At 44.9% G+C, this 26,218-nt stretch overlaps 1 pseudogene; it reads right to left on the bottom strand.

The window, feature by feature from the left end:
• Positions 1-1,334: 1,334 nt before the first annotated feature.
• Positions 1,335-25,775, bottom strand: LOC110503035 (unhealthy ribosome biogenesis protein 2 homolog; annotated as a pseudogene).
• Positions 25,776-26,218: the final 443 nt, after the last annotated feature.

Below are 26,218 nucleotides of genomic sequence, written 5' to 3'. Positions count from 1 at the left end.
TACCCATAACATGATGCAGCCACCACCATGCTTGGAAATATGAAGAGTGGTACTCACTGATGTGTTGTGTTGGATTTGCCCCCAACATACCGCTTTGTAGTCAGGATATAAAGTTAATTTCTTCAGTGCCTTGTTGCAAACAGGATGAATGTTTTGAAATATTTGTATTCTGTACAGGCTTCCTTCTTTTCACTGTGTCAATAAGGTTAGTTTTGTGGAGTAACTACAATGTTGTTGATCCATCCTCAGTTCTCCCATCACAGCCATTAAACTCTGTAACTGTTTTAAAGTCGCCATTGGCCTCATGGTGAAATCCCTGAGCAGTTTCTTTCCTCTCCTTCAACTGAGTTAGAAAGGATGCCTGTATCTTTGTAGTGAGTCTTGATACACCATCCAAAGTGTAATTAACAACTTCACCATGCTCAAAGGGATATTCAATGTCTTTTTTTGTTTTTTTTTGCCAAGCAATAGTGCCCTTCTTTGCGAGCTATTGGAAAACCTCCCTTGTGTTTGTGGTTGAATCTGTGTTTGAAATTGACTGTTCGACTGAGGGACCTTACAGATAATTGTTTGTGTGGGGTACAAAGATGAGGTAGTCATTAAGAAATCATGTCAAAACACTATTATTGCAAATTATTATGTGACCTTTAAGCACATTTTTACTCCAGAACTTATTTAGGCTTGACTTAACAAAGGGGTTGAACATTTTATGACGGAAGACATTCAGTCAACAAACACTTAAGAAATGTCTCGTGTTTACACTTGAGGGTACAAATATTTATTTTGAAGCAGAAGAAAAGAAAACAACCCTTGCAAAATGATTATATTGACTCCTACTGGAGGGTTTACATTCGCTTGATTAGCCCTTTTGGAAAATGATCATGTTAGACAACAGTGGAATATCCATAATGACATTCCACTGAAAACCAGATCTATGTCAGTCTGCTCAATATATGTGAAAATAAATTATCCTATTCCTCTATTTATCTGCGAAAGCTCACCCCAAGTATAATACAGATTTCTCCTAAGCTTTCCTTGTCTGGTAGTTAATAACAACAGCTAATCACAAGGGAAAGTTTCAGGCACACGGTTTCATAAGGAATGCATGTGATAAAGCTATGTTAATGACATTCACCTCCACTATACATACAGGTTTAAACCATTTCCAGAATCACCTGGAAGCATTAGAAATCACTTCCACAATTTGCTTTCGGTATTACAATCATCTACTCTCATCCTCAGCAGACCAACAAATGATTTGTTCTTTTTCACCATATGACATAAAAAATACAATTTACACGTTTAAGCAGTTGTTTTGTTAAGAAAAAATGTGCCTATAATAAAGACAATCTTTCTGGAAAGGGAGACGGTAGAGGAGAGTCCCAGGCAGTATATTTCTCCTCTCCTTGCCACTGGGTTTTATGGTAAGGAGTGTAAATACCGTAGAGCTCGTTGAACACTTCTCTGAGACCCATCTGGAGGATGTTATTCAGAAACCTTACCTCCTGCTCAACACAGAGGTCCAGGATCCTGTAGACTCCCTCTGTCAGGTGCCTCTTGATGTCTGGTTGCAGAGTCACCTTGAGGGTGTGGAGGAGAGAGGAGTGGAGGGGAGGCGAGGGAGAGGCAGTACCAACCAGGATGTTTCAGATAGAAGTGGACAAACAGCCCAGTGAAGTTATTCTCTCAGGGGAAAGCATGCACATCTTCAAATATCTTTAAAAAAGTAGACATTATCTTTGAAAGGCAGGCCCCCAAAAAATGGTTTAAATTTGACTGAGCGTTTGAGGCTGGGGAAGGGGTATTAAAATGTAACCGTCATAATGTTGGTGTGATGAGTGAGATGGCTGATCTGTGTTTTGCCTTTTCCTTACACCTTTGTCTGTGTACTCAGCCGAGGCAGTTTTGAAAGCCTGGTAGGAATACAATGTACTGCCAGCTGGAAACTGGACAACAAAAGCACTTAGTCTACCTGGAAAGAACCATGATAGTGTTAAACTATTTCTTTAATCAATCCTTTGTTAGATCCTTACTCAAAGAGTTTCCCATGGATTTTTACATTCCAAGGTAATCCTCATGCAACTTCCCTCTCTGCATGTTCCATGGAAAATAAACACTGAGACAGTGCCAGACATGCTCAGACGGCATCACATAATGGCATCACATAATGGCATCACATCGACGGAAAAACGGTCTACTTGTCACGTTCTGACCTCTATTTCTGTTGTTTTGTATTTATTTAGTATGGTCAGGGCGTGAGTTGGGTGGGCAGTCTATGTTTGTTTTTCTATGTTTTGGGGCATTTCTATGTTTTCGGCCTAGTATGGTTCTCAATCAGAGGCAGGTGTCATTAGTTGTCTCTGATTGAGAATCATACTTAGGTAGCCTGGGTTTCACTGTGTGTTTGTGGGTGATTGTTCCTGTCACTGTGTTTGTCGTCACAGGATAGGACTGTTTTGCGTTCTCACATTTCTTGTTTTCGTTAGTTTGTTCATGTGTAGTGATTTATTAAAATATGAACAACCACCACGCTGCGCTTTGGTCCGCTTCTCCTCCTCCTACAGACAAACGCCCTTACAGAATCACCCACCGCAACAGGACCAAGCGGCGTGGTAACGGGCAACAGCGGCACAAGGAGGAATGGACTTGGGATGATGTGTTGGACGGCAAGGGTTGCTACACATGGGAGGAGATCCTGGCGGGAAAGGATCGCCTTCCATGGGAACAGGTGGAGGCAGCGAGGAGAGCAGAGGCAGCCGGAGAGAGGAGCCGGCGATATGAGGGAACACGGTTGGCAAGGAAGCCCGGGAGTCAGCCCCAAAAATTTCTTGGGGGGGGGCTAACAGGGAGTATGGCTACGCCAGGTAGGAGACCTGAGCCAACTTCCTGTGGTTACCGGGGGGCTAGAGAGACCGGGCAGGCACCGTGCTATGCTGTGGAGCGCACGGTGTCCCCAGTGCGGGTGCACAGCCCGGTGCGGTACATTCCAGCTCCGCGTATCGGCCGGGCTAGAGTGGGCATTGAGCCAAGTGCCATGAAGCCGGCTCTACGCATCTGGTCTCCAGTGCGTCTCCTTGGGCCGGCTTACATGGCACCAGCCTTGCGCACGGTGTCCCCGGTTCGCCTGCATAGCCCAGTGCGGGCTATTCCACCTCGCCGCACTGGCAGGGCGACCGGGACCATTCAACCGGGTAAGGTTGGGCAGGCTCGGTGCTCAAGAGCTCCAGTGCGCCTGCACGGCCCGGTCTATCCGTCACCACCTCCACGCACCAGCCCTCCGGTGGCAGCTCCCCGTACCAAGCTGTCTCTCCGGCCCATCCTTGCAGGGGCTCTCTCCTCTCCAGCGCTGCCGGAGTCTCCCGCCTCTCCGGCGCTACCAGAGCCTTCCTCCTCTCCAGCGCTGCCGGAGTCTCCCGCTTGTTCGGCGCTAGGAGAGCTACTCAGCCCAGGGCCGCCAGCGCCGCCCGTCTGCCCAGCGCCGCCCGTCTGCCCAGCGCCGCCCGTCTGCCCAGCGCCGCCCGTCTGCCCAGCGCCGCCCGTCTGCCCAGCGCCGCCAGTGCCGCCCGTCTGCCCAGCGCCGCCAGTGCCGCCCGTCTGCCCAGCGGCGCCAGTGCCGCCCGTCTGCCCAGCGCCGCCAGTGCCGCCCGTCTGCCCAGCGCCGCCAGTGCCGCCCGTCTGCCCAGCGCCGCCAGTGCCGCCCGTCTGCCCAGCGCCGCCAGTGCCGCCCGTCAGCCAGGGGCCGCCAGTGCCGCCCGTCAGCCAGGGGCCGCCAGTGCCGCCCGTCAGCCAGGGGCCGCCAGTGCCGCCCGTCAGCCAGGGGCCGCCAGTGCCGCCCGTCAGCCAGGGGCCGCCAGTGCCGCCCGTCAGCCAGGGGCCGCCAGTGCCGCCAGTCAGCCAGGGGCCGCCAGTGCCGCCAGTCAACCAGGGGCCGCCAGTCAGCCCAGCGCCGCCAGTCAGCCAGGGGCCGCCAGTGCCGCCAGTCAGCCAGGGGCCGCCAGTAAGCCAGGGGCCGCCAGTGCCGTCAGTCAGCCAGGGGCCGCCCGAGCAGCTGCCCCTCTGTCCAGAGCAGCTGTCGCCCCTCTGTCCCAAGCTGCTGCCGCCCCTCTGTCCCGAGCAGCTGCCCCTCTGTCCCGAGCAGCTGTCCCTCTGTCCCGAGCAGCTGTCCCTCTGTCCCGAGCAGCTGCCGCCCCTCTGTCCCGAGCTGCTATCGCCCCTCTGTCCCGAGCTGCTACTGCCCCTCTGTCCCGAGCAGTTGTCCCTCTGTCCCGAGCAGCTGCTGCCCCTCTGTCCCGAGCTGCCCCTCTGTCCCGAGCAGCCCCTCTGTCCAGTGGGGTCATTGAGAGGGGTGGCCATGGTGAGTAAGCCAGGGAGGCGGACAATAAGGCGGACTAAGACAATGGTGAAGTGGGGTCCGCGTCCCGCGCCAGAGCCGCCACCGCGGACAGACGCCCACCCAGACCCTCCCCTATAGGTCAAGGTTTTGCGGCCGGAGTCCGCACCTTTGGGGGGGGGTACTGTCACGTTCTGACCTCTATTTCTGTTGTTTTGTATTTATTTAGTATGGTCAGGGCGTGAGTTGGGTGGGCAGTCTATGTTTGTTTTTCTATGTTTTGGGGCATTTCTATGTTTTCGGCCTAGTATGGTTCTCAATCAGAGGCAGGTGTCATTAGTTGTCTCTGATTGAGAATCATACTTAGGTAGCCTGGGTTTCACTGTGTGTTTGTGGGTGATTGTTCCTGTCACTGTGTTTGTCGTCACAGGATAGGACTGTTTTGCGTTCTCACATTTCTTGTTTTCGTTAGTTTGTTCATGTGTAGTGATTTATTAAAATATGAACAACCACCACGCTGCGCTTTGGTCCGCTTCTCCTCCTCCTACAGACGAACGCCCTTACACTACTAGACTTTACAGTAAGTACAGTCCTTTCGAGGACAAGTTGGCGCAGGGCGGGACACAAGATTATGGAGGAAATTAAATGTTGACTTCTCTCTCCTTCAAATCGGAGAAGTCCAGAGGACTTGCCTTAGTAGCTCTAAATGGTCCCATGAATAGTGTAACACCACAATACAAACAGCCATGGATCAAATAAAAATCCTTGAATTCAATTTGCAGATAGAGTGTATTCCCTTCAGATGTAAGGGCTTGTTGGGATGATGAGAGAAGATCTGAAATGTCATGTTGTTTCCAACCTGTATAATAATAGCCTAATCGTTAGAGCTGACCAAACCGACAACTTATTGACAATGACCAAACCGACAACTTATCGACACTGACCAAACCGACAACTTATCGACACTGACCAAACCGACAACTTATTGACAATGACCAAACCGACAACTTATCGACACTGACCAAACCGACAACTTATCGACACTGACCAAACCGACAACTTATTGACAATGACCAAACCGACAACTTATCGACACTGACCAAACCGACAACTTATCGACACTGACCAAACCGACAACTTATTGACAATGACCAAACCGACAACTTATCGACACTGACCAAACCGACAACTTATCGACACTGACCAAACCGACAACTTATTGACAATGACCAAACCGACAACTTATCGACATCGACACTGACCAAACCGACAACTTATCGACACTGACCAAACCGACAACTTATCGACACTGACCAAACCGACAACTTATCGACAATGACCAAACCGACAACTTATCGACAATGACCAAACCGACAACTTATCGACATCGACACTGACCAAACCGACAACTTATCGACATCAACACTGACCAAACCGACAACTTATTGACAATGACCAAACCGACAACTTATCGACAATGACCAAACCGACAACTTTGCGACATCGACACTGACCAAACCGACAACTTATCGACATCGACATTGACCAAATCGACAACTTATCGACATAGACAATGACCAAACCGACAACTTATCGACATCGACAATGACCAAACCGACAACTTATCGACATCGACACTGACCAAACCGACAACTTATCGACATCGACAATGACCAAATCGACAACTTATCGACAATGACCAAATCGACAACTTATCGACATCGACAATGACCAAACCGACAACTTATCGACAATGACCAAACCGACAACTTATCGACATCGACAATGACCAAATCGACAACTTATCGACATCGACACTGACCAAACTGACAACTTATCGACACTGACCAAACTGACAACTTATCGACATCGACAATGACCAAACCGACAACTTATCGACATCGACACTGACCAAACCGACAACTTATCGACATCGACATAGACAATGACCAAACCGACAACTTATCGACACTGACCAAACTGACAACTTATCGACATCGACAATGACCAAACCGACAACTTATCGACATCGACAATGAACAAACCGACAACTTATCGACATCGACACTGACCAAACTGACAACTTATCGACATCGACATAGACAATGACCAAACCGACAACTTATCGACATCGACACTGACCAAACCGACAACTTATCGACATCGACAATGACCAAACCGACAACTTATCGACACTGAACAAACCGACAACTCATCGACACTGAACAAACCGACAACTCATCGACACTGAACAAACCGACAACTCATCGTGGATATTCTGCTGATATCATTCACTATAATAAATAACCTATAGGGTCCTACAAGAGAAATCTGAAGTTTGAAATGAATTAAATTTGGTAATATGGGTGATTCTTAAAAGGAACAATTGATAGCTACAGCATTCAAAGTAGTAGTAGTGGATTTAAGGGTAATATAAAAAAAAAAAACATCTGTAGAAAATATTACAAACTTATCGTTCAATTGATCGTTACCGTGATAATTCAGTCAATTTAATGGATTTTTGTTCATATTACCCAGCTCTACTAATCACCATCGTCCTTGATGATGAGAGAAAACCAAAGGTCTTACCTTCTGTAACTCGCTGATGTACTGTGCTGTCATGAAGGAGGAGAGGATAGTGAAGCCCTCGGCTGTGGTAGCGGTGTGGGAGTACATGCGTTCCACCAGGCGAGTACACTTCAAAAGCACCACCGCATCGGTCTCAGGGGCTGGGGAATAGAAGAGGAGAGCTTTTAGAAAACTAGACCGCGCCAAACACTGACGGTTAAACTTTTATTTCAGACAGAACTTTAGAAGTGGGAAACTTCTACAAAATGGGGACTTTTGAGTGATGCAGCACAGTGGGTGTTCAGAGTGCACTGTGCTCCTGACACAGACGTGGGCTGGATATAACTGATGCAGCACAGTGGGTGTTCAGAGTGCACTGTGCTCCTGACACAGACGTGGGCTGGATATAACTGATGCAGCACAGTGGGTGTTCAGAGTGCACTGTGCTCCTGACACAGACGTGGGCTGGATATAACTGATGCAGCACAGCATTTGAATCAAATCTCCAGGGTGCGGCTGAGAATGAATATATGTTCAATGCATTGTGACAGAGCAGAACAATAACAACAGGGTTTTGTATAAGCTGAGACATTAATCATGATAGTTAAGAGCAGAATATGGAGCAACAAAAGCTATTTAATCATTCTAATTGTGTATAAACTAATGTTTATGCTCACAGTCTGCATAAAACAAACAGTATAGCCCATTAGAGAACACAAAGGCCCGGCTGGAACAATTTCTCCATCCCTGCTTTCCTCTCTTGACTGATTAGATGTACAGTAAAGCACAGCTCACTTGCTGAAAACAAACAGAGGAGAAATATGGCCACTGTTGTCAGGGTGAGAGGTGTTGTTAAACAACCCAGTCTCCATGTAATTTGTCACCTGTGATGGTTACTATATTTCACAGGGCCAGCCAGGACATGATGCACTGAGCCTTATATGCTAGTTCAAATCAACAAGCTGCTCCTCTCCATCTCCTCTTGTTGACCCTTCCTCCTGTGCCTGGAACAGGGGAGGTCTGCCTAGATGTGTACAGAGTTGGCCTCCTTTGGCTGAGGAAGACGAACACTTACAACGTGTTATATATGATTTCTAAAAATAAACCCCATCTGAAGACAATTACTGTTGCATAATTGAATATGTCATTATTTCCTTTTCGTGAGCAACGTCAGGAAGGCTTTGATGTTGAGATTATGCTGCTCCTTTTAGAAACAGGAAAACATAATGTATCCCTGAATATGTTGATCACAAAGCTGAATACAGCTCCTCAACACTGATTCAACTCATCAGGGATGCTTGCAGCAGTGCAGGACTTTAAAAGGTGTCCATCCACGAGCTTGTACTGGACTCCTGCTGTGCACTGTGCTTTTCATGTCTCCTACGACAGTTCTGTCATCCTCAGTGGGAATGTTAGATTTCCCTCACATTGCTTTTGATCCAGTCCTCGGGGACCAGCAAGGCATACAACCAGCTACAGAAATATAACATTACTAAAGGCGAAACCATTCTTCTTCCTTTCTCTCTTTCCACTGGATGAGCTCTGCTGATTTAAAATAGGCCCAGTTTCACGTGTGAAATAGCATAATATAACATGATAAAACACACCTATCATATTCTCCTTTTTCCTGCAATACTCCTGCCCTACTAACAGGACTGGTTAGCCTGGTGACAGCACGAGTTTGAGTTTATTTTTATTTTTCCAGGGACAGTGCACATTAATCAACATTTCAGTAAAAGTGCCAGTTTTAGCCAGGCGGCTAATTTTCAACCCCAGTTCCTGGGCAGGTTCTTGGACAGGTTTGTGATGAGAACCACATGGTTAACAGTATCAAAAGCTTTCCTTGGGTCTAGAAATTCAGCCCCAACAACGCTTTGTCCATCTTGGACTGTATGGCAGGTACTGTGAGGCGGCTGTTGTTGAGGTGGGCAATCAGTTGCTCTGCTACACACTTTTCAGCACCTTGGACACCACAGGTGATATACTAATGGGCCTGTAGTTCTTACATCAGCAGGGTTGCATGATTTAATTATGGCCGTTTTTAGGCTGAAAAATACATATAGTACACATGAAGACATTTAGTCCACATGAAGACATTTAGTCCACATGAAGACATTTAGTACACATGAAGACACTTAGTCCACATGAAGACACTTAGTCCACATAAAGATATTTAGTGCACATGACACTTAGTCCACATGAAGACACTTAGTCCACATAAAGATATTTGGTGCACATGACACTTAGTCCACATGAAGACATTCAGTACACATGAAGATGGTTGGTCGCTGTTCTTTAATGGGAACCAGCAGGAAAATAGAAACTGCTGAATAATATATAGGATGCACACAATTCCTGTAAATGCCAATGTCATTCCTATCAATTGAGATTATGAGTTAATGGGTGAATACTTGGATTAACATACGAAGTAGTGGCTGAGTGAGTGAATAAATGATTAAATGAACCGATGACCTTACCTTTCTCATTCTCACCCTTCTGTCTCCCCCGTGAATGAGGAGGCCTCCAGGCGGTACAAACAGTTGAGGTAAGACTGCATCGCTTTCACCTGGGCACATTCCAAAAAAGGGCCACGTTACAAAAAGTTCAACTTCGACAACTTTACATTTGAAAGACATTTAGATTCTATTACATTTAGCTATAGCATGCTTTTAAAGCATTTTACATTTGAGGAAAAAAATGTAATACATAATCAAACTGAAGCGTGGGTCTATATTTTTCAGACGGTTGTTAGACCCTGTTCTTGGATGTCTGTAATTGTTTTGGTATGGGTCGAGGAGAGGAAGGTGCCATGTGCTATCAGTCTCCCAATGAGAGAGAAAGAGAAAAAATGCCCTCAATTCTCAGGCTCAGGAGCTACCATGTTCCTATGAGTCATCAGTTGGCAAGGTAATCATTTCCACACATCCTCCAGTGTTCACGCCAAAGACGTGCACTTCTCCAGAGCACATCTGCCTCCACTTAAGCACCCATCTGGCACAGACCAACAGCCCTTTTCAGAAATTGATTCTGAAGATATTCTGTTTTATTGCCTACAGTGGGAGGCAGTGGGATGTTTTCTTTGGTTAGCACCCCCAAAATATGTTCAATGTCAAGTGGAAATGGGCTAACTTAGGTGCTGGCCAAGATCCAAGGTTGACTGAGTATAATAGTCATGGCAAATGGGGAAGGGGTAAGCTAGTCACTCCGTTGTGTGCTTGTGCGATAGGCTGAATCAAGCTAGAGAAATTGGAGCAGCATCTGCCAGGAAGATTCTGTATTAACGTTTAGGTAAACCTGTGTGACAGGTGTGTAGACAGATGTTATTTGTCCATGCAAGTATAAGGCCTCCCAAGGCAACACCTACACAGTGTCAAAAGCCTTCAGGAGACGAATCATTGCAGGGAAAAGGGAAGCCTTCAGGAGACGCATCATTTCAGGGAGAAGTGAAGCCTTCAGGAGACGCATCATTACAGAGAGATTACAAGGGCTTGAGAATGAAAAACCATATAGCATAGAGTTGCTTGCTATTGTCAAAGTATTGTAAATTGAATAAAGTTAATGTGATTTTGGTAGTGAAAAGGTATGATTCAAATTTGCTTCAGCGAGAACTATTATTATGAACAAGACTAAATCTTTCTAAGGGTCAGTCCACACCGTGGATCAATGGACACTGATGTTTGCACCAAATTACATAAAAATGGATTTCCTGGCTGCAGGATAAAACACTAGGCATGCCAACCATTTCGCTTGCCAAGACAGCAACTCTAATATTCCCTTTGCTGCAGTGCACAATGTCTGTGCTAGCACCTTAGCATGCAGCTGCTGTTTCCATCTACCTGGCTAAGCCTTGTATTCCATTGTTTATGACACAATAACAGAAGTACTGTTTCCATCTACCTGTCTAAGCCTTGTATTCCATTGTTTATGACACAATAACAGAAGTACTGTTTCCATCTACCTGTCTAAGTCTTGTATTCCATTGTTTATGACACAATAACAGAAGTACTGTTTCCATCTACCTGTCTAAGCCTTGTATTCCATTGTTTATGACACAATAACAGAAGTACTGTTTTTTCTATCGTGAACAGCAAATTAAACACAAATCAGACACTCTGTACATGGACATATTAAAGTGCTAGGGCTTTCGATTACCGAGAAGCATGGCTTGAGTTGTGGTTCAGGGGAAGGAGTGAAAAGAAGGAATCCACAGCACTGACAATGATTGATCTTCACACCCTGAGGGTGTCTGGGTAAAAGGAAAATCAGAAGACCCTACTTGTGAATATGAAACTAATCCCCAACCAGAGATTAGAAGTGCACAAAACAGGGCTCCTTGTGTTGTACTTCAGAGAAGTGATGCAAACCCCAAAATGTGCTCTGCTGTAGTGTTATCAAACCCCAGGTAAAATGTGCACTGCTCTAGTATTATCAAACCCCTGGCAAAATGTGCTCTGCTGTAATGTTATCAAATCCCAGGCAAAATGTGCTCTGCTCTAGTATTATCAAACCCCAGGCAAAATGTGCACTGCTCTAGTATTATCAAACCCCAGGCAAAATGTGCACTGCTCTAGTATTATCAAACCCCAGGCAAAATGTGCACTGCTCTAGTATTATCAAACCCCTGGCAAAATGTGCTCTGCTGTAATGTTATCAAATCCCAGGCAAAATGTGCTCTGCTCTAGTATTATCAAACCCCAGGCAAAATGTGCACTGCTCTAGTATTATCAAACCCCAGGCAAAATGTGCACTGCTCTAGTATTATCAAACCCCAGGCAAAATGTGCACTGCTCTAGTATTATCAAACCCCAGGCAAAATGTGCACTGTTCTAGTATTATCAAACCCCAGGCAGAATGTGCACTGCTCTAGTATTATCAAACCCCAGGCAAAATGTGCACTGCTCTAGTATTATCAAACCCCAGGCAAAATGTGCACTGCTCTAGTATTATCAAACCCCAGGCAAAATGTGCTCTGCTGTAGTGTTATCAAATCCCAGGCAAAATGTGCTCTGCTCTAGTATTATCAAACCCCAGGCAGAATGTGCTCTGCTGTAGTGTTATCAAATCCCAGGCAAAATGTGCTCTGCTCTAGTATTATCAAACCCCAGGCAGAATGTGCACTGCTCTAGTATTATCAAACCCCAGGCAAAATGTGCACTGCTCTAGTATTATCAAACCCCAGGCAGAATGTGCACTGCTCTAGTATTATCAAACCCCAGGCAGAATGTGCACTGCTCTAGTATTATCAAACCCCAGGCAAAATGTGCACTGCTCTAGTATTATCAAACCCCAGGCAAACCAGCTCTGCTGTAGTGTTATCAAATCCCAGGCAAACCAGCTCTGCTGTAGTGTTATCAAATCCCAGGCAAACCAGCTCTGCTGTAGTGTTATCAAATCCCAGGCAAACCAGCTCTGCTGTAGTGTTATCAAATCCCAGGCAAACCAGCTCTGCTGTAGTGTTATCAAACCGCAGGCAGAATGTGCTCTGCTGTAGTATTATCAAACCCCAGGCAGAATGTGCTCTGCTGTAGTATTATCAAACCCCAGGCAGAATGTGCTCTGCTGTAGTATTATCAAACCCCAGGCAGAATGTGCTCTGCTGTAGTATTATCAAACCCCAGGCAAAATGTGCTCTGCTGTAGTGTTATTCAGAACAAGACGTCCTCCAAAATACATCAAAGAACTCCATGGACAAAGGGAATATTGAGAGATAAAATAAAGGAATCAAATATAGGTTTCATAATCACAATGACATCCACTAAAAACATCCCCAGAAAAAAACATTCTTATGCCCAAGGATTGGGTAAAAACATAAAAAGATGCATGAAGTGACATGTATCGAACCTAGGCCACTAACCTGCGGGAGACACTGGATGACTGCAAACAGAGCCTCGTGGATGGACTCAAAAGTAGTGTGGTAGACCTCCATGATCAGATGTTCAAGGGAGACAAACTGCAGGGCTCCCAGCACCAGGGTCACGTCATGGGGGTTGGAGAGCATCTCCTCCCCGTGACAGAGCAGAGTGTCCGGCACTGGCATGGTCAGAGCAGCGGTCAGGGTTGTCTGCTTGCCAGACTCCTTCACTAGAAACTGAGAGAAGAGAGGACAATGGGAGTTGAACCAGAGACAAAGGACAGAAAGAGAGAGAAGTACTACATCCTGTGTGGGTTCTCAATGTACTAAATGTCACCCAGAGAGAGAGAACAGAGAAAAACAGAAATACTGGAACACCAATTGGGGTGAGACAACATTCCTGTTTGTAAGTCTTGTGGACACAGTGAGGGATTGTAGTTGTGTGTGGTAACACCTAATGTTAGTTCTTCCTGCAGAGTTGCAGTGAGTTGAGAGTGGGCCATATCAATAAATGAAATCAGATTCAGCTTGATTAAATGGGACAGGTAGTCACTCTCCCTGCTGCACACTGAGACTGAGACAGGGAGACAAAATTGGCTTTCCCCAGCTAAACCAATCCTTCCCCCAAATCACATCCAGGACATGGGAGACAGTGCAGAGCAGGAGAAGCGTGACATGCTTTGTAACGGACTGCCAGACTGTTGTCATGACGTTGGCCTGGGGGTAGGTTTATGACAGTCATAAATACCTCTCCCCCCCACCTTTTCCTCTCTCTACCCTACTGATGTTACATTTGCAAACCCTTTGGTTAACATAGAGATTCTGGGAACATCAGAAGGTGGGGGAAATTAACTATATTCTGGTAATCTGACCAATTGAACATATGCGGTGGTACTTAATGAATATGATGTCAGTTCGGTTGTCATCTGAGACATTCTCATCAATGATAAGATGACAAAACTATACAGTGGAAAGTCTACACATCAGAGTTATCGGATTCACATGAAATTGTTGTTCAATTTAAACGTTTGAATATGAAATTATTCATGATGGGATGAAATGTGATTTTAGCTTCTAAAATGTGAGATTTGCAGGCCACTGCTCAATCATTGGCCTGCCCCTGTGAAGGGACATGGGCTACAAAACTTTTCAAACACGCCCTCCTCTCCCTTCCTATATAAGCCCTTGACGACAATATAACCTCCTGTTCCGAGGACGTGAGGACGACGGTCCGGTGTTAGAACGGTTCAGATAATAACTACAGAACGAAGCCAACATCAGCGTGAGCTTTGGTTGCGAATGGTATGAACTTTGAACTCTTATTCACTACAGAAGTGATACCTCCTAGCCGTTGAGTTAGCAACAACCGCTGAAAACGAGGGTTAGGAAGGAACAGACAGAGTATCCCGTCTACCAGACAACGACGTTACTACAACGTATTCAATTTACCAGCAGAGACATTCTTCAAAGGACGAATGACTCGGTTGGGCAACATGGCCTTCCATCTACCACCAACCTACCGAAGCGCAGCTCAGAGTAAATATTTATTACATTTTCCTTTTCCAAATGGGTGGTAATTTAGAAAAAAATAATTAAACCCAATTTTGTATTGCTGATTCAACTTGTTAGCCAGGGTTCATGCAGATAACCAAGAATTTACAACTTTCAGATGAGACTGAATTAAGATGACGACTAATATTGATTGCTATTGAGGTAAAATATTACTAGGTATTTAAGAGTTTATTCAGAAGATAACAGCTCTATGAATATAATTTTGTGGTGCCCGACTCTCCAGTTAATTACATTTACATGATTAGCTCAATCAGGTCATATTAATTACGGATAAATTATTTTATAGAATAGCATGTCATATCACTTAATCCGGCATAGCCAAAGACACGACACTGTGTTTCTTTTTGCAATGCCCTAAGGGGGTTTCTACACTAAATAGGAAACACATTTACCCTTCAATTCCATGTTAAGTCAATGCCAAATCCAATCCAATGCTTTGTTTTGTCCCTCTTGAAGCATGGAAGCAGGGTTGTAAGTGAGGACACATTGTGCCTTTACCATAACTAGATTTTGCATGATTCTACCTCAAATAATATCTTTCAGCGGCATTAATTTATTTGGATGAACAGTCCTCAATAAAGCACAGCACATCAAAAGTCACAGTGAATACTTACTACCACGGCAGACATCATCTGAGACGCAATGAGTCAGAATGACTCTAAGCAGCTTTCTGGAATCAGGCAGCTGGCAAGAAACTTCGTTATTCGTTGTATTTTATTATTATTTTGTTTTCAAGAGAAATTCTGTGAAATTCTGAATGATGTCTGTTTTAGTCACCTATGTTTGTCAGTGATGGTACAGGAAGTTAACTTGGACATTTACTGGACGGTCTGTCATTGATGCTACAGGAAATTTACTTGGACATTTACTGGAGGGTTATTACAGCTATTATCAGGAGCAGGAAATCCCACAATGTACAGGTGAGCATCTCAGAACACGCTACCACCTCAGAACACACTACCATCTCAGAACACACTACAATCTCAGAACACACTACCATCTCAGAACACATTACCATCTCAGAACACACTACCGTCTCAGAACACACTACCGTCTCAGAACACACTACCATCTCAGAACACACTACAATCTCAGAACACACTACCATCTCAGAACACACTACCATCTCAGAACACATTACCATCTCAGAACACATTACCATCTCAGAACACATTACCATCTCAGAACACATTACCATCTCAGAACACGCTACCATCTCAGAACACACTACCATCTCAGAACACACTACCATCTCAGAACACATTACCATCTCAGAACACATTACCATCTCAGAACACACTACCGTCTCAGAACACACTACCAAGTCTGATCTCTTTTTCTTTTACTAGCTCTGACTTTGTTGATAGCTGCGTTGTTGAGGAAATAGTACTTACTATGACTGTGATATGTGGTTGTCCCACCTAGCTATCTTAAGATGAATGCACTAACTGTAAGTGGCTCTGTATAAGAGTGTCTGCTAAATGACTAAAATGTCATTGTCAATCTAAAAATGAAAAAGAAACGTGCATTGTTGTGTAATAAGAGAGTGAAAAGAAGTGGAGCGATGAGACCAGGAAGTCCATGGGGTGCTAGGATGGGCACAGCTCTCGCAGGATCTGCTGGCTGAAGTTCCTATAGAGACCCATGTGACTTAGACTCTCCTGGGTGATGCCCTCACTAGGCTCATCCTGTAGGCAAGCGCAGGTCAGCTCGCTCTTCACCATCCCGGTCATCACATCCACAGTGAAGGTCTGGCCTAGCAGACTGTCTGTCAAGCAGGCCTTGATGGCAGGGCCCATGACAGCAGTGCTCTTTCCCAGCAAGTGGCTCAGGGTCTCATCTAGCTGCTTGGTTTTGCTGAGGCTGGAGGTCATGGCCTGGCACAGTGTGTTCAAAGATGCAAGCAGGAGCTGTACAGAGGACAGTGTTTCCTGGGACAGTAGACAAAGCCATAACGACCACCTGTGCATTTCGATTGGTTGAGACAGACACGACTCTTTCTATGGATTATAAAAAGAATCAGGGACTGGATGAAATCCTGGATGGTTTTTAAGAAAGTCAGCCAAGCAGAGCTGTCCACAGTTTGAGAGGCCCTTACTACAGTGTGAAAGGAGAGCTGCCAAAGCTGCCTCCAAGAGGCTACTCCTATGCACAATCTTTAAAACACAATGGGAATTATTCCCTGCCAGAAGTGACCCCATGAGACTGAAGATCTGATTCGGCAGATATCTTGTCACTGAAGGCTTCACGTCATTATGTAGCTGTGTGTCTGTGGCCATGAGGAATTAAGAACAAAAAGAGCCCTGAAAAGTCTTCAGATGACATTCGATCTGGGTTAAGAGCATCGGTGACTTGAAGTAAGCTTAAAAGGTTATCAACTTGACTTTCAGATAGGGTTAAAGAGGCTCCAGTCGTACTAGAGCTCAGTATGTGGCCTCCAGTCTCTTCAAAGCAGAAGGGGCTTCAGTAACATCACCGTCTGACTGAGTTACTTATTTTGTCTTCAGCTGTTGAACAACTGACTTTCACTTAACTTCATGAGTGCTGGATGGACTGGGGTCATGTCTGGGGTGCTGCTGAGAATCCCCACAATCTAACCACAGCAGAGTGAGTAATGGGTAACTCGACCAGAATGAGGCTCTCATGCAGATGTTTGGAAATGAGAGAGACAGACAGCCTCTCAGTGGTGTCGTCTAGTGTCTTCTGAAGTAGGGAGCTGAGGAGAACTTCAGCTATATAGAGCACTTCGTCCTCTGAGAGGTATAGCGAGATCATTGGTAGGTTTGTGGTAACTAGGTACCAATGTGCTACTGGGTAGGTGATGGCATCCATACTACTGACCTGGCAGTCCCATAGTTGTTCACTATGCAGGCCAAGTTGAGGATCTTCTCTCCCCACATTGTACTTAACTGCTCTGCGGAGGATATCTGAAGCTCTAGTCTGTCCCATAGCTCATGCTTAGGATAACTTTCTTCATTTGTTGGAGAGTGAGCAGTTTTTGCAAGAGATGGGTCATATGGAGAACAGGCTGTTGGAGCTCATCCACTGTAAGCATCCTATGGAGAACAGGCTGTTGGAGCTCATCCACTGTAAGCGTCCAATGGAGAACAGGCTGTCGGAGCTCATCCACTGTATGCGTCCTATGGAGAACAGGCTGTCGGAGCCCATCCACTGCTGAGTGCCCTATGGAGAACAAGCTATCGGAGCTCATCCACTGTAAGCGTCCTATGGAGAACAGGCTGTCGGAGCTCATCCACTGTAAGCGTCCTATGGAGAACAGGCTGTCGGAGCTCATCCACTGTAAGCGTCCTATGGAGAACAGGCTGTCGGAGCTCATCCACTGCTGAGCGCCCTATGGAGAACAGGCTGTCGGAGCTCATCCACTGCTGAGTGCCCTTTGGAGAACAGGCTGTCGGAGCTCATCCACTGCTGAGTGCCCTATGGAGAACAGGCTGTCGGAGCTCATCCACTGTAAAGCAACAAACCGCCCTTGCTGTCTCTGCCTGGCCGGTTCCCCTCTTTCCACTGGGATTATCTGCCTATAACCCTATTACAGGGGCTGAGTCACTGGCTTACTAGGGCTCTTTCATACCGTCCCTAGGTGGGGTGCATCACTTGAGTGGGTTGAGTCACTGATGTGATCTTCCTGTCTGGGTTGGCGCCCCCCCTTGGGTTGTGCCATGGCGGAGATCTTTGTGGGCTCTATTCGGCCTTGTCTCAGGATGGTAAGTTGGTGGTTGAAGATATCCCTCTAGTGGTGTGGGGGCTGTGCTTTGGCAAAGTGGGTGGGGTTATATCCTATGGAGCACTGTCACCACCGATAAATCCACTATAATATAGAATTTCAATAAGCATTTTTCTACGGCTGGCAATGCTTTCCACCTGGCCACCCCTACCTGGTCAACAGCCCTGAATCCACGACAGCATCTTGCCCAAGCCTCCCCATTTATCCTTCACCCAAATCCAGATAGCTGATGTTCTGAAAGAGCAGCAAAATCTGGACCCTTACAAATCAGCAAGGCTAGACAATCTGGACCCTCTCATTCTAAAATGATCAGCTGGAATTGTTGCAGCCCCTATTACTAGCCTGTTCAAACTCTCTTTCGTATCGTCTGAGATCCCCAAAGATTTGAGAGCTGCCGCGGTCATCCCCCTCTTCAAATGGGACACACTCTAGACCCAAACTGCTACAGACCTATATCTATCCTACCCTGCATTTCTAAGGTCTTCGAAAGCCAAGTTAAAAAACAGATTACCAACCATTTCAAATCCCACCGTACCTTCTTCACTATGCAATCTGGTTTCCGAGCTGGTCATGGGTGCAAATCAGCCACGCTCAAAGTCCCAAACGATATCATAACCGCCATCGATGAGACAATACGGTACAGCTGTATTCATTGAACTGGCCAAGGCTTTCGACTCTGTCAATCACCACATTCTTAGACTCAACAGCCTTGGTTTCTCAAATGATTGCCTCGCAGGGTTCACCAACTACTTCTCAGTCAGAGTTCAGTGTGTCAAATCGGAGGGCCTGTTGTCCGGACCTCTGGCAGTCTCTATGGGGGTGCCACAGGGTTCAATTCTCGGGCCGACTCTTTTTTCTCTATACATCAATGATGCCGCTCTTGCTGCTGGTGATTCTCTGATCCACCTCTACGCAGACAACACCATTCTGTATACTTCTGGCCCTTCTTTGGACATTGTGTTAACTAACCTCCAGATGAGCTTCCATGCCATACAACTCTCCTTCCGTGGCCACCAACTGCTCTTGAATGCAAGTAAAACCAAATGCATGCTCTTCAACCGATCCCTGCCCGCACCTGCCCACCCGTCTAGTATCACTACTCTGGACGGTTCTGACTTAGAATATGTTGACAACTACAAATACCTAGGTGTCTGGTTAGACTGTAAACTCTCCTTCCAGACTCACATTAAGCATCTCCAATACAAAATTAAATCTAGAATCGGCTTCCTATTTCGCAACAAAGCATCCTTCACTCGTGCCGCCAAACACACCCTCGTAAAACTGACAGGAGAAGTACTCCAGATATAACAAACTGACCCTAGCTCCCCGACACATAAACTACTGCAGCACAAATACTGGAGGCTGAGACAGGAGGGGTCAGGAGACACTGTGGCCCCATCCGAAATATACCCTTGGACAGGACCAAACAGAAAGGACATAACCCCACCCACTTTGCCAAAGCACAGCCCCCACACCACTAGAGGGATATCTTCAGCCACCAACTTCCCATCCTGAGACAAGGCCGAGTATAGCCCACAAAGATCTCCGCCACGGCACAACCCAAGGGGGGGCGCCAATTCAGACAGGAAGATCACATCAGTGACTCAACCCACTCAAGTGACGCACCCCTCCAAGGGACGGCATGAAAGAGCCCCAGTAAGCCAGTGACTCTGCCCCTGTAATAGGGTTATAGGCAGAGAATCCCAGTGGAAAGAGGGGAACCGGCCAGGCAGAGACAGCAAGGGCAGGTCGTTGCTCCAGAGTCTTTCCGTTCACCTTCACACTCTTGGGCCAGACTACACTCTATCATTTGACCCACTGAAGAGATGAGTCTTCAGTAAAGACTTAATAGTTGAGACCAAGTCTGCGTCTCTCACATGGGTAGGAAGACCATTCCATAAAAATTGAGCTCTATAGGAGAAAGCCCTGCCTCCAGCTGTTTGCTTAGAAATTCTAGGGACAATTAGGAGGCCTGCGTCTTGTGACCGTAGCGTACGTGTAGGTATGTACGGCAGGACCAAATCAGAGAGATAGGTAGGAGCAAGCCCATGTAATGCTTTGTAGGTTAGCAGTAAAACCTTGAAATCAGCCCTTGCCTTAACAGGAAGCTAGTCTAGGGAGGCTAGCACTGGAGTAATATGATACATTTTTTGGGTTCTAGTCAGGATTCTAGCAGCCGTATTTAGCACTAACTGAAGTTTATTTAGTGCTTTATCCGGGAAGCCGGAAAGTAGAGCATTGCAGTAGACTAACCTGGAAGTAACAAAAGCTTGGATTAATTTTTCTGCATCATTTTTGGACAGAAAGTTTTTGATTTTTGCAATGTTGTGTAGATGGAAAAAATCTGTCCTTGAAACAGTCTTGATATGTTCGTCGAAAGCGAGATCAGGGTCCAGAGTAACGCCAAGGTCCTTCACAGTTTTATTTGAGATGACTGTACAACCATCAAGATTAATTGTAAGATTCAACAGAAGATCTCTTTGTTTCTTGGGACCTAGAACAAGCATCTCTGTTTTGTCCGAGTTTAAAAGTAGAACGTTTACAGCCATCCACTTCCTTATGTCTGAAACACAGACTTCTAGCGAGGGCAATTTTGGGTCTTCACCATGTTTCATTGAAATGTACAGCTGTGTGTCATCCACATAGCAGTGAAAGTTAACATTATGTTTTCGAATGACATCCCCAAGAGGTAGAATATATAGTGAAAACAATAGTGGTCCTAAAACGGAACCTTGAAGAACACCGATGCACATCTATCACTCCAGTGTTTAACTGCTAAATTGTCATTATTTCGCCACAATTGCCTATTTATTGCCTTACCTCCCTTATCTTACCTAATTTGCACACACTGTACATACAGTGCATTGCGAAAGTATTCGGCCCCCTTGAACTTTGAATTCTCGATTGGATTCAGGTCTGGACTTTGACTTGGCCATTCTAACACCTGAATATGTTTATTTTTGAACCATTCCATTGTAGATTTTGCTTTATGTTTTGGATCATTGTCTTGTTGGAAGACAAATCTCCGTCCCAGTCTCAGGTCTTTTGCAGACTCCATCAGGTTTTCTTCCAGAATGGTCCTGTATTTGGCTCCATCCATCTTCCCATCAATTTTAACCATCTTCCCTGTCCCTGCTGAAGAAAAGCAGGCCCAAACCATGATGCTGCCACCACCATGTTTGACAGTGGGGATGGTGTGTTCAGCTGTGTTGCTTTTACGCCAAACATAATGTTTTGCATTGTTGCCAAAAAGTTCAATTTTGGTTTCATCTGACCAGAGCACCTTCTTCCACATGTTTGGTGTGTCTCCCAGGTGGCTTGTGGCAAACTTTAAACAACACTTTTTATGGATATCTTCAAGAAATGGCTGTCTTCTTGCCACTCTTCCATAAAGGCCAGATTTGTGCAATATACGACTGATTGTTGTCCTATGGACAGTCTCCCACCTCAGCTGTAGATCTCTGCAGTTCATCCAGAGTGATCATGGGCCTCTTGGCTGCATCTCTGATCAGTCTTCTCCTTGTATGAGCTGAAAGTTTAGAGGGACGGCCAGGTCTTGGTAGATTTGCAGTGGTCTGATACTCCTTCCATTTCAATATTATCGCTTGCACAGTGCTCCTTGGGATGTTTAAAGCTTAGGAAATCTTTTTGTATCCAAATCCGGCTTTAAACTTCTTCACAACAGTATCTCGGACCTGCCTGGTGTGTTCCTTGTTCTTCATGATGCTCTCTGCGCTTTTAACGGACCTCTGAGACTATCACAGTGCAGGTGCACTTATACGGAGACTTGATTACACACAGGTGGATTGTAGTTATCATCATTAGTCATTTAGGTCAACATTGGATCATTCAGAGATCCTCACTGAACTTCTGGAGAGAGTTTGCTGCACTGAAAGTAAAGGGGCTGAATAATTTTGCACGCCCAATTTTTCAGTTTTTGATTTTTTTTAAAAGTTTGAAATATCCAATAAATGTCGTTCCACTTCATGATTGTGTCCCACTTGTTGTTGATTCTTCACAAAAAAATACAGTTTTATATCTTTATGTTTGAAACCAAACTGCTTTGCTTTATCTTGGCCAGGTCACAGTTGTAAATGAGAACTTGTTCTCAACTACCCTACCTGGTTAAATAATTGTGAAGAAAAAATACACTGCTGAGCGTCCTATGAAGAACAGGCTGTCGGCGCTCATCCACTGCTGAGCGTCCTTTGTACTGCCACTGGAGGAACAGGCTGTCGGAACTCATCCACTGCTGAGCGTCCTTTGCACTGCCACTGGAGGAACAGGCTGTCGGAACTCATCCACTGCTGGGCGGCAGATGACAGCCAGGAGCTCCTCAGCTTGGTGTAGGTCAGGAGAACAGAGGAGATGAGGGCCTCGTGTGCCTTCCTAACCAGTGGCTCTGTGCAGTCGGAGTTGATCCATCCGGCCGACAGCAGCTCGTCCACGTCCGGCTCTATGATCAGGTGGTTGAGACTGAGCAGGGCTTTTAGACAGCGGTACCATGCTGATATAATGGGATTGGCATTGTCAAACAACATCTTAACCACCTTCCTATAATAAAATCCACTGAACCTCCTTGTTCTTTATCCTGTCAGCCGTCAAGCATAAATTCAAGAGGTTCTCCAAAGCCAGCAGAGCTAAGCTGTAGTTTTCACCATCAAACGTGTCTTTGAGAGTCACCACGTTTATGAAATCCACGCGGTGATTAACTGTGTTCTTTATTATCCTCTCCTTTACAGTAGGCGACCAGTGAGAACCTGAAGAGCAGCGGGAGGGAACTCCACCTGACCCCGTAATGGAGAGTGGTGTCACAGAGCCTTGTAATTACTGAGTGGATTAGGGAGAGTAGGCCCTTCCTTGCCAACCCTTTCTTCATTCCTGGCTCCTCCTTATACGCCTGGAGGTGGTCTGGCAGGAACAGGGCAGACTGCCGGATGGTGTCCACCTTACCACGGATGTCCCTACTCAGGTGCTGGCCAACACATGGGTCATTCTCGGCCATCTAGGCCCTGATGGTCAGTAGGTCCCTGAGCAGGGGGAGGTGCGGGAGCATGTGTGTTGTGACTTGGACAAACAGGTACCTGCTCAGGGTAAGAAGAAAGACCTCAAACACCTGTGTCAGGGGGTCTGTGATTTGCAGGATGCCCTTACAGAAGCTCAGCACAGTGGAGACAGATGCTGAGGAGGTCTCTGAGGCAGTTCCTGAATCCTTTCAATTATAACCTGGAGATTAAAAAAAAATTAAAATCATGACATTTAATAAAACAGTTGTATCATCAGTGTAAAATGGGCATGGTTCAGTTTTTCTACCCGGGGTGTCTTGGGTTTTTTTCAGCTTAATGTGAATACCAGAGTAAATGGAAGCCCTACTGTACATGAAACAAGGCCTGTCGAAAGTTCTGAGACAAAAGGAATGTTATCTTATTTGGCCAGCAGAGGGAGTCGTTTCCTTAAAGTTAAATTATGACAACTTGGAATAATGGAGCTGGTGAATGGGCTTGAAATAGGAAGTATCCTCATGATTGTGAAATATAAATGTACCATGCCTGGAGTGTACTGGTCAAATAAACTTGTAATCAGATTTTTCTTTTTAAATATAAAACGTAGCCAATACCCAATCAAATCAAATCAAGCCTTATTTCTACAGCACATTTCAGACATGGAATGCAACACAGTGAGCTTCACAGGAAAAACGAATAATGACAATGAAAATAAAAACTGAAACATTTACTACACAACAAACATGAGGATAAAAACTAAAGAATAACACGAATGGAATGGCTAAAAAGCCTCTTAAGGAAAAGCAAAGCTAAAAAGGTGTGTTTTAATAATAAATGTAGTGTACTGCAGTTGAACAGCAGTTTTACTGCACTCTTACATTGCAAACTTACTGCAGCAAATAAAACAGTGTTATTTTGGAAGCCGTGTCTACCTCATGCAAATACTGCAATCTTTTTTTGTAATGGTTCTAGGATTTGGGATAGTTAAAAGCTCAGTGCCTGAGGACCCGAGGGACCTACTGGGTACATAACTTAAATGCATGTCTGACATGTATTGTGAACAATCATGGATTTATTTAAAAACCAATAGAAGATTCTTAAAATGAATTCTAAATCTCACAGGCAGCTAGTGCAGACCTGGAAAACCTGTGTAATGTGTGCTCTCTGTCTGGTCTTGGTCAGTACCTGCGCTGCAGCATTCTGTATATTTTGCAGTTGACCAATGGCTTTTTTTAGGTAGACCAGACAGGAGAGCATTGCAGTAGTCAAGCCTGCTTGTAATAAAAGCATGGATGAGTCTCTCTGTATCAGCCTGAGAGAAAACATAGGCAGAAAACATAGAGAGAAACCTGATGAGCTACTATATAACTATAACTAAGGTATAAGATTGTTGCTGCAATGCTGACATCTGTCAAAATGACCTGTCAGGTCAAAGAGGTTAATAAATACATGTGAATGTCATTCATATTTAGTCATGAGGTTGTAACAAAACTCAAGGAGTCGCTAGTAAGAACAAACGAGAATCACATGAACCTATTTGATCAAGAAAGCATGGTGCAGATGAGGCAATGTCTGAACAATTCAAACGCTGCTCATTTTAATAAAATGCACAATTATGTGTTTGTTAGAAAATTGTGTTCTTCTTCATCTTCTATGATAAAATGGTGGTCCGCAAACAAACGTTAAAGATATTCTCTTGACAAAACTTTATTAATTATTATTATTATTATTTGCCCTCAGTGGTGGAAATGTATGTATATTTTGTGGAAATAACAATATAAAGGGCATACTCACAATACATATTGATATAGATTTGATTTTATTGACTCTTTCTCTAGAAGATAACATTACATCATGTGTAATTATTCATGTTTTCTCATAGAAAAACATAGTAGCTCAAAAGTCTGGGTCAGGGACAAGGGCAAAACAATGAAATTGAGGTATAAAATGCATCTGAAAAGTAGCTAAAATACTTGATAGAGAGATGTTAAAAACATCTGGGGTGATTGTCGTGTGAACTTAACATATAAAGAATAAAAACATATATTTTTTTATAAAATCCACAAAATTGACCCTGAGGACATAGAAGTTCCCGTAGTTGCCCAAAGCATGCTAAGCAGTCATTAATTTTTCTCCAAAAACAGCAGAAGCGTCATTTCCATCACAAACTTAACTCTGATGGAAATGACAGAACATGGTGGAAATTACAAAAATCTATTATGTTATTACTTTTTACTTTTTAAAAACGTTAGGCTTATTTAATCATGTTATAAATTACTTTAATATAGAAAAGTATCCAAGGTGTGCACAATTGGAAAACTTGAGTATTATTCTTTGTTTTTAGAAGATGCCACATAAAACAGCACAGAGGTCACAGACATAGAAACAACATTTTAAAAATGATCCTATACGATACCAGGAACATCTGCCAAAAGACAGGAAGAGATACTAGAAGAAAAAAAAGAAGGGAGAAGTGATATCTATCTTCGAGCTTACAAAGAGAGTACAAAGAAGCAAGAGATGGCTATAGAAATCCAACCAACAGAATAAAAGACAGACTTTAAAGAGAACAGTTGCAATGGAGACCTACCCATCAGGCAACACAACACCTTAGTCACCAGATGACTTGCAGCCAGAACACGAGGCCATCATACCTGCCCCCTAACTTACCTGCCCCTGATGCACGCCCTGATACCCCTTCCTCATCGTCTGCAACAGGAATGAGAAGTCTAATACATATTGGAAGGAAAAAGGTTGGAAGTGGTCGCTCAAAAACATAGAGATCTTTGCATGACAAATGCCAAACTTGATAAAGCTTAACAGGAAAACTGAGAAATACAAAAAAAGGTATGATCAAATCAAATCAAATGTATTTATATAGCCCTTCGTACATCAGCTGATATCTCAAAGTGCTGTATAGAAACCCAGCCTAAAACCTCCAAACAGCAAGCAATGCAGGTGTAGAAGCACAGTGGCTAGGAAAAACTCCCTAGAAAGGCCAAAACCTAGGAAGAAATCTAGAGAGGAACCAGGCTATGAGGGGTGGCCAGTCCTCTTCTGGCTGTGCCGGGTGGAGATTATAACAGAACATGGCCAAGATGCTCAAATGTTCATAAATGACCAGCATGGTTAAATGATAATAATCACAG

The sequence above is a fragment of the Oncorhynchus mykiss genome, chromosome 23 (assembly GCF_057628025.1).
Source record: "Oncorhynchus mykiss isolate SJ-2025 chromosome 23, ASM5762802v1, whole genome shotgun sequence".
NCBI classification, from domain to species: Eukaryota; Metazoa; Chordata; class Actinopteri; order Salmoniformes; family Salmonidae; genus Oncorhynchus; species Oncorhynchus mykiss.
This window is presented reverse-complemented; position numbering and strand designations above follow the sequence as displayed.